The following is a 9,746-nucleotide window of genomic DNA, read 5'->3' as shown; positions in this document are numbered from 1 at the left end:
AGCCGCCCGACCCTGGGGCTCCGGGCGGAAAAGGTGGGGACGCACCAGGGCGCACACCACACCCAGCCTGGCCCTTTCCTCCTTCCTGGGAGGACAGCCGGCCCAACCGGAGGCCGGGAAGGGGTGACTCCGCAGGAAGCAGCCGGGAGCCCGTGGATCAGGGGATGAGGTCGGGGAGACGGCACTGGCTGCCGTCTGTTGGGCCCCAACTTCGTGCCGCTGTCTGAGGGGCGATGCATAGGGGACCTCGTTAAATCCCTCCTCCAGCAGCAGCCGGGTGAGAGCGTTGTCCGGCTGCTCTTGCGCCCATTTTACAGATGCAACCACCGCGTCAGAGGCCACACAGCTGGTCACAGGCAGAGCAAGGGCTGAAGTCGCCGCCGGGATGTATATGATCAGATGCTACCCTGCTGCTGGCCAGCTGATTGATCTCAGGGGTGACAGGTTTGGGAAACAAAAAATACATTCTCCCAGTTAAGTTTGAATTTCAAATAAACACCAATAATTTTTTCATGTAAGTGTGTGTGTGGGGCGGGGGAGAGAAAGTTTCCTCTACCTTTCTATATTCTCCCACAGGTCTAATAATTAAATGGACATGATTAGCAAGGGAAATAGCCTAATTTAACCACATACATGCATTAGTAAACCGGCACATACATGAGAGGGAAAAAGAGGTGTCCATGGCCTTTTGAGCTAAGGCTAAGGTTAGGACCAGACAGTGCGGCTCAGGGGAACACCCGGGCGCAGACACACACTCTACATGGCCTCACCCATCACCGGGAACCTTCCAGGAGTGAGTCCCAGCCCCGAGGGCAGGGGGTGAGTCAGAAGCAGCTGGGATCACCCAGAGCTGCCTGGCTGGGCGTGGGCCAGCAGTGTGTGTGTGTGTGTGTGTGTGTGTGTGTGTGTGTGTGTGTGTGTGAGAGAGAGAGAGAGAGAGAGAGAGAGAGAGAGCGTGCGCCATGGCCCTGGATGGTGTGAGTGGTCACAGGGACACCTGCAGGTATGCGGAAAGGGAGATCCTGCTTTCCCATTGTATGGATGGGAAAACAGAGGCAGCTAAAGGGTGGCAGACAGAGCAAGCCTGGGCCACCGCCCCAGACGCGGTCCTGCCCCTCTGTCGTCCGGCTCGGGAGGGCGAAGGGGATGGCAGGGGGGCTGAGGCTAAGCCAGCCCTTTCTTTCCTCTCTCGTTCAGGTCTGAGATGTGAATTCAAAGGACTCAGAGAGAATGTTACAATGAACGGCTTTGTCTTAGAGATCTCTCCCTTTGGGAGCGGCTCCTGCCTTCCTGTGACTGTAGCTTGGGACGGGGGTGGGCTGGGACAGGCCTGTGGGATAAGGGAGGGCTGACTAGGAGACGGGGTGAGCCATCCCTGGGGTTGCAAAAGATGGGAGGCCCAGCGAGGAGGAGGAGGAGGGAGGAAAACTCCAGAAAGCAAGCTTCAAAAAGCCCAGATGGCTTCCTGGGCCCCCTGATCCTTTCTTTCCCCAGCCGGGCAGGGCTCAGGGCATTATAACCTGCCCTGGCCAAGCGGTTGAAGCGGCAGAGCCCTCCCAACACCGCCTCTGGGAGGGGTGCTCATAGCAGGGTTCCCCGAACCATAACATTGCCAGGAATCAGCTATATCTTGTGTTTGTAGGGTCACTTGCCATTTTAAAAATACTAACCATTGCCCTAGCCGGTTTTGCTCAGTGGATAGAGCATCGGCCTGCAGATTCAAGGGTCCCCGGGTTCAATTCCGGTCAAGGGCACGTGCCTGGGTTGCAGGCTCGATCCCCAATGCGGCTTGCAGAGCGAGGGGGGCGGAACGCGTTTGCTGCCCTCGCTCATCAGCACGCTGCCCACGGCAGTAGCCACCTCCCTGATGGCCGCCCCTTCCTGGGCCTTGTGCCTCCTGTGGCGGCCTGGCATGCTGCCTTCCCCCATTAAAGTCCCTTCTTCCCTCTTCTCCCCGGACACCCCTCTTCTGCCGTTTTTTTCTCTCTAATTCCTGGCTGTCCTTTCTCAGTCTCTGTGACCAGCTCCCTTTTCTCTGCCTGTGCCTTTGTGTGGGTTGTTGGGGCTTTTTCTGTCTCAATCTGACCTCTTCTCTGCTTCCAACGTCCGATGACAGGGCCCCCTGTGAAGGCAGCCGGGGCTTGGGGCCGAGCAGCCAGGCTATTACACTGGCTGGCGGGTCTTCTTACTCTGAGAGGTTGGTTTTGATTTTTTAACTTGTTTTCTGTTCTCTTCTCAGTCTATATACAGAGGAGACTCTTCCATGGACGTGAATATATGTTGGAGAACATTGATTTGGGCTTCCAGGCACAGCGCGTGATGCTTGGTGGTACCCAAGCTGTTGTCCGGATGGTTTCTCACGTAAGTCTCCATAGGATTGTGTTACTGTTGTTGTTGTTAATCCTCACCCGAGGATGTTTTCCCATGGACTTTTAGAGAGTGGAAGGAAGGGGGAGGCAGAGAGAGAGAGAGAGAGAGAGAGAGAGAGAGAGAGAGAGAAAATGTGAGAGAGATACACCGATTGGTTGCTTCCCACACATGCCCCGACCAGGGCCAGGGATCAAGCCTGCAACCGCAGTACATGCCCTCATGCCCTTGACCCAAAGTCATGCCCCGACCAGGGCCAGGGATCGAGCCTGCAACCGCAGTACATGCCCTTGACCCGAAGTGAACCCGGGACCCTTCAGTCCGCCGGCCAACGCTCTATCTGCTGAGCCAAACCGGCCAGGGCCTCTATGGGATGTAGAACCACTGGCCGACGCTCTATCCGCTGAGCCAAACCGGCCGGGACCTCTATGGGATGTAGAGCCTGGAAAGATGTTCCTTTGCATCAGTCTCTCCAAGGAGGAGCCGGTCAGCCCCACCCCCTGCTGTCACCTGTCAGTCGGGCACCAAGGCTCCCTCCTTCCAGAGAAAGGCCCTGCCCAGCAGCCGAGAGGTCACGGAGACCCCGCGGGGCCCACAGAAGGGAGTGTGACACGGGAGGGGCCTCAGAGCGGAGTCTGGGCCTGAGTCACCTCCTAGGGATGTGGCCACAGAGCCAGGGTCTGACTCAGAGCCTGGAGCCTCTCCAGCTCTCACAGCGAGAATGGGAACCACAGAGGCCCCAGGCTCAGGTGGCCCAGGAGGGCAGGGCCACCCCTCTTCTCTCACTGCTGGCGATGAGAGGCGATGAGAGGCCGAGAGGCCAGCCAGGGCCCAAGCGAGGCTGGAGCCCATCCCCATGCCTGCTCCTCGGCCTCAGGCTCACCGAGTGGGGCCCACCCCAGCCTGCTCCTCGGGCTGTGCCCAGCCTCTGCCGAGTGCTGTGGGCCCGTCACTGCTCTTGCGGATGACGCGGGGGAGACCGGGGCTTCCTGACTCACACTCAGAAGGGCGTGTCCGGGGGAGATTCCACCCCAGCAGTGTAGGCTCTGATCAAAAATGCAAGTCACTCCCTGGCCGGTTTGGCTCAGTGGATGGAGTATCAGCCTGAGGATTGAAAGGTCCCGGGTTCGATTCCGGTCCTGAGGGCACGGACCTCAGTTGCAGTCTTGATCCCCTCCAGGCTCAATCCTGGCCCAATCCATGTGTCTCTCTCACATCGATGTTTCTCTCTCTCTGTCTCTCCCCCTCCCTTCCACTCTGTCTAAAAATCAATGGAAAAATATCTTCGGGTGAGGATTAACTAAAAAAAATTTTTTAAATGCAAGTCATGTCAAGACATAAGTGCTCTCTGATGTACATTCTGTGATGTGCGTTCGGAGATAAACAGAAAAGCACAATAAGGAATCCTTAGAGCTATTGCCTCTGTAACTTCTGGTACAGCACCTATGAGCCGGGAGTACAGGTATCTGTGTGTCTGATCACCTGCCGGCCTGGAAGTTACTAAAACGGACGTGTCTTTCTTATTTACCGTGTGGTCCTGGCACAGTCCCTGACCCCTGGGGGGTCCCTGGTGCAACGCTTACCCAAGGCAAAGCCTGTGGTGTCTTCAAAGTTCGTGTTACTGATATGGGGGGGATGGTGGGGGATGGGTGTGTTGGGGGTGCTGCTGGGGCCCGGTGTCCTGCCCCAGGGGTCCCTGAATGGAGAGTTTGAGGAGCCCAGGTTTGACATCTACCCTGATTGTTTCTGACGTCTGTGTTTAGAGCGGGGTGGGGTGCACCATCTGCTTTTACAAGAGAATCAGATCGCTCCCAGGCTGGGGCCCTGGTGAGGCGGATTCTAGGGGAAGAGGGAGAATGTGTTGCTCAGAGGCCTTGCAAGCAGGTCCGATGTCTCCCTCCTCCCCTCCCTCTATGTGGCCGGCCCGGCCCACCTCTCAGGTGCGGGTGCGGGTGCTGGTATTGGGGTGGGGGTGGGGGGGGCTCTTCAGGGAGTCTGGCCATCAACACTCAGCCCAGGCATTTCCAGGCCAACCACAGAGTCCTGGAAACCAGGAAAACTCGGGGACGTCCTTGGCCTGGAGAATTGGAGCATGGGGGTAGGGAGGTGGGTAAAGTGGGGTGATGTGGTGAGGCCCAGAGGAGGCCAGAGGCGAGGCGGGAGGTGGGCAGGGCCGGTCCTCCAGGGCCTGGAAAGGGCGGCGAGGGAGCCGCTGAAGGGGGTCAAGGCGGTGAGTGTCCTGGTCCCTGTCGGCCTGGACGGGGAAGGGGCAGGTGTCCGGGGAGTGGGCCCTGGGTCCTACCCAGGGACGTGGGGGCACCAGAGGCTCCTTCCTGGAGGTGGGACTGACCAGGGCTGCAGACCCCCCACCCCATGTCCCCAGAGCCCACGCACCCCCAGGGGAGGCCCTGAGGGAGAAGGACCAGACTTGCATGGATGCCATGTTCTTTGGAAGCTTGTTTAGACCAGTGGTCGGCAAACTGCGGCTCTCGAGCCATATGCGGCTCTTCGGCCCCTTGAGTGTGGCCACGAAGTTTCAATCGCACTGTACGTGTGTGCCCGCACGTGGTATTTAGTGCAAGAGCCACACTCAAGGAGCCACAGTTTGCTGATCACTGGTTTAGACCAAGTTCATGGCCTTTGAGGCTTCCTCCACGTGACTAGGAGTTCACTTTTTAAAAAAAATATATATTTTATTGATTTTTTACGGAGAGGAAGGGAGAGGGATAGAGAGTCCGAAACATTGATGAGAGAGAAACATCGATCAGCTGCCTCCTGCACACTCCCCACTGGGGATGTGCCTGCAACCAAGGTACATGCCCTTGACCGGAATCGAACCTGGGACCCTTGAGTCCGCAGGCCGACGCTCTATCCCTTGAGCCAAACCGGTTAGGGCAGGAGTTCACTTTTTGAATAATAAGGATGATATGTCACCGGGCGGGCATCAGGATTTGAGAGATGCTGAGGTGGGGCGTGGCCAACACAAGGTGGGGAGCCACTGGCCTAGAGTCCTGTGTGAGCAGGTGGGTGACGTCACACCCAGGCAGCGGCTCCGAAGGCCTCCTTGGTGTTGCGTTGGCGCCACCTCATGGCAGAAGGCAGTATGGCTGCTGCAAAGCCAAGAAGAGGAAATCTCCCCTGAAAGGCCACTTCTTCAGGGAGCCCTGGCTCATCTCAGTGGAGAATGGTGTTTGCAAGGCAAGACCCAGGTGCCTGTTGCCATGGAAGCGCCAAGATTTCAGACCCCGAGGGCAGGCTGTGCCTCTGATTGGTCATCCTCTGCTGCCCAGGGCCCAGACTCTACAAAGTCACATGCCAATGTGTACATGTGTGTCTAGTACACATGCAAATAATTTTTTTCAGGTAAAAAAACAAAACACAAAACTAAACTAAAACCAAAGCCAGAAACCAAACCAATCAAAAAAACAACCACCACCCCCACAACCCGGAAGGTTACAGTTTCAGGACCCTGTATGGCGTTCACCGGTTTTGTATGTAACCCAGAAATTCTAACGATCTTCACGCAGCACCTGTAACAGTTCGTCTCTTAAACGCTCTCAGAACCAGCTTCACCATCCGCTGGTTCTCTCGTGATTGGGCAAATAGATCACGAGAGAACAGGCAAATAAAGACACGTGGATAAATGGATACATGAATAATGAAATCAAGTTTGAACTCATGAAAAGTTATACCTGACCTTCCATTCCAAAGCAGTGCCACGTGGTTTGTTGTAAATTTCCCTCTTTCTGTATCTGTAGTTCCCTCTCCCGTCATTCTTCGTATACTGCTCCATTTTTGCTTAGTCCAAGAATGCACGGAAAGTAGTTTGGAATTGCTAACCCGTGCACTGTGAAAATGAGAACTACTCATCCATGTTCAATATTTGTTTATGGTGTTTGGTTTTTTTGGTCTTAACTGAGTATATATGCTCAAAACTACGGGCAAAATTTCTTGGGTTAGTTCTTCTCTTTCTCCCTTTCCGGGAGATTCTCAGTCTGACTGGTTGGGTTTGCTCCACGACCCTTAGCGAGTGTTACGAACAAGTCCTCACTTTTTGCACAGGGTGGCCATGGAAACAGAAATAGCAAATAGACACACAGAAGAATGCAAAAAAACAAAGTCTGAGCGTGTCCCAGGAGGGGGTGCGTTCAATCCACCAGCAACCTATTTTGACTCGCCTTTTGCTGATATCCTAACGACACATTAGCTCTTCCCGCCCACATGGAGAATGACAGTGTGAACACATTTTAATTAACCCCAGATATTTTTCTCTGCTTGGAACCCTGAGAAATGGCTCTCCCTCGAAAGCACCCCGGAGGATAAAAGCAGGCCCAGCTCTCTAACGCCGAGCCATTCGAAGCCAGTCTTAAACAGGAGATTGAATGATGTCCCTGACTGTTCCGTTTTACATGTGGTTGGAGTGTGCTTTTGGTGGCACGGGAATTTTTTTTTTTATGACTCAAATAAATGACATCTAATTTTCAGTTTTCAATAGCTGGGCTGTGTATACTGTTCGCACAGTGTCAGGAACAAGATTCTAACAAAGCCTAACTCGGAGCAAAACTTGGGGTTCATCTTCAGGCCTCTGTCCCCCACTCATCCCGCTTTCCCGTCTTAATGGTCTTCTCTCTGTCTTCCATGGATGCGGTGTCCCTAGCATCTTAAACATTTTAAAACCTCTTTCATCGAAGTATCTGAGGTTCATTTACATGAAGGTATAAATAGCTGGTAAGAGCTTAAGTAATGCGCCTATGGGACAGCCAAGTTAGTGGTCCACGGTCCCGCCCTCAGGGCCAGTTGCAGGCGTTCAGGGTTCAATGAAAAATGAAAATGAATGTTCCCACATTCATCAAAACCCAGGGGGGAAAGTGCCATTAAAATCTAAAACTTTTTTCCTTTAAAAATATTTTTTTTTCTTGACCTGGACGGTGTGGCTCAGTAGATAGAGTGTCGGCCTGCGGACTGAAGGGTCCTGGGGTCGATTCCAGTCAAGGGCACATGCCTGGGTTGTGGGCTTGATCCCCAGAGGGGGGTGTGTAGGAGGCAGGTGATCCATGATTCTCTCTCATCATTGATGTTTCTACCTCGCTCTCCCTCTCCCTTCCTCTAGGAAATCAATAAAAATATATTTAAAAAATATTTTTTCTTTTAAACTGTAGTAAGTGTAATACATGAGAAACAACGTAAACTTTCGATCTGCAACAATATAGTTTTTGGTGTCATACTTTTATAGAATACAATGAATACTATTTATTAATTAATTTGATATTACGAGTGACTATAAGAGTTTTCCGGCTCAGGTTTCTGCAGATTCATATACGAGGCCCTTAGAATATATACTTTCACGATGGTGACAGGAGAGCATTAAACTGAGCAACTGTTGGGGGATGGGTTCCCGGGAAGTAGGAGCTGAGAAGGAGGGGGACATGCAGAGTCTGCATCAGGGACCAGCATCTGCGAATGGAGGTGGGAAGAGGTGGTCAGAGGGGGAAGCCAAAATGCGATGCAGTCTTTATTCTCTTGCCTGCCCAGTCCTTGGATGTGGGCTGCCCAGCTGGCCGACTGCATCCTCATAGTGTCATTGAGCACATGTCTCTAACCCAGTGGCATTTAACCGGGGGCGCTCTTGCCTCTCAGGGGGCACTTGGCAATGTTGGACCTTGTTGGTTGCCATGACGGCAGGGGTGCTACTGACACTAGTGAGGGGCGGCCAGGGTGCTGCTAGGCATCCTATAATGCACAGAACAGCCTCCCCCCTCCCCCAACAAAGCACTCTCTGGTCCCAAGTGTCAATAGTACAGACCTTGGAAAACCCTGCTTAACCTTTTATTTTTCTCTAAACAATGCAGTTGGATCTGGACGTTTGAGTCGGTTCAAGTTCAGCTTCGGAGAGAGGACAGAAGTCTTCCCAGGTGGACCTGTGTTGTACATCCTATTGAATCAGGTCAGAAGGCACGAATGCCCCATTTATTGGTGATGCACAGGTTAATAAGTGAGCTCAGATAGATTCATTATCAAGTTCCTCATTAGCCTTTTATCTAATAGTTTCACCATAAAGGGCTGACAACAGTGACTTCTAATTCTATCGCTTGCTTTCCTATAGCTGCAATCTATAATAATGAAAGCGTAATATGCTAATTAGACCGGATGTCCTTCTGGACGACCTTCCAGATGACCTTCTGGATGAAGCCAGGGCTGCGAGGGAAGCCCGGGTCCCGGATGCCTGCTGGCGGCCGGAGGGAAGCCTGGGTCCCGGGTGCCAGAGGGAAGCTGGTGCCAGCAGCTGGGGGAAGGCCTACTCTTGCATGAATTTCATGCATTGGGCCTCTAGTTCTCTTATAAAGAAAAACATTGACCTACCAACCGGTGACCCTGAAATAGCCCAGATAGGAAAGGCAGGATGCATGCATGATTCTTCCCCTTGCTCAATTTTCAGCCCTAGTCATGAAAAACGTGATTAAGATATTCTTTCTAGGTGTTTTCAGAAAAACCACCCCCTGAGGAACAAAACAGAAAAAGTGTGTTGTTACAGAGACAAAGTTACACCAAGCGCTTGGCTTTAAGGAGTCCACCAGGCCTGCTGGGACCACACAGGGCTCTAGGGGGCAGCAGAGACCACCAGCTGCTGGAGCTGGAACATCCTGGCTTTGATACCATTACAGCCTCCTTACCACCGACCAGACCAACCCCCCGCGCCGTCAGCTAGCTAGAATCTCAGCTGATCTGAGAGGCGACATCCGGGCATGGCCGCAGGGAGGGGCAGGGCTCCGTCTGGTCCGGTCCTGGTTCCCAGCAGCCCTGTGCTCCTCTCCCACCCCATCGATCCCTCTTCAAGATGGACAGGACCCCTATTCCGATCTTTGTGTTTAGCTTTCCTTTTTTTGGTGTGTTTCTATGGATTTTCCTATTCCCGATATTTCCTACAACTGGGAGCAGACACTGTGAGGCCTTCTGCCATGGCGTCCTTCACTCGGCATAATGTTTTTAGGGTTCATCGGGTGGTAGCACGTATCAGGACTCCATTCCTTTTCATGGCTGCATACTATTCCACTCTATGGCCACACCGCATCTGTTCATCCGTTCGTCCACCGATGGCTGCTTGGGTTGTTTCCACGTTCTGCCTATTATGAATGATGCTGTCACGCGGCTTCGAGGACAGGTCTTTGTGTGGCCTTGTGCTTTCCCTTCTTTCAGTCCGTGGAGTGGAATGTTCATTGCGGTTCCATTTTGAGGGGCTGCAGGATGTTTTCCCTTCTCAACAGCCATGCATGAGAACTCTGTAGTACTCTTTTTAAAAAAATTTTACTTTTTAAAGTATTACAAATAGTAGTACATATGTCTCCTTTTTTTCCCCATTGACCTTCCCCTGGCCTCCCCTA

The 9,746-nt window shown here is 53.0% G+C and overlaps 1 protein-coding gene across 1 annotated transcript in view; it reads left to right on the top strand.

Moving 5' to 3' along the window:
• The first annotated feature begins 2,274 nt into the window (after window positions 1-2,274).
• The window catches only part of LOC102260620 (calpain-8), a 25,887-nt gene continuing 18,415 nt past the window's right edge, over window positions 2,275-9,746 (top strand). Inside the window, exons 1-2 of the mRNA XM_014539958.1 lie at window positions 2,275-2,361; window positions 8,217-8,311. The gene's annotated coding sequence lies outside the window, so the exon portion shown is untranslated. The remainder of the gene's footprint in view (window positions 2,362-8,216; window positions 8,312-9,746) is intronic.

Source organism: Myotis brandtii, unplaced genomic scaffold (genome assembly GCF_000412655.1).
Source record: "Myotis brandtii unplaced genomic scaffold, ASM41265v1 scaffold231, whole genome shotgun sequence".
Taxonomy (NCBI): Eukaryota; Metazoa; Chordata; class Mammalia; order Chiroptera; family Vespertilionidae; genus Myotis; species Myotis brandtii.
This window is presented reverse-complemented; position numbering and strand designations above follow the sequence as displayed.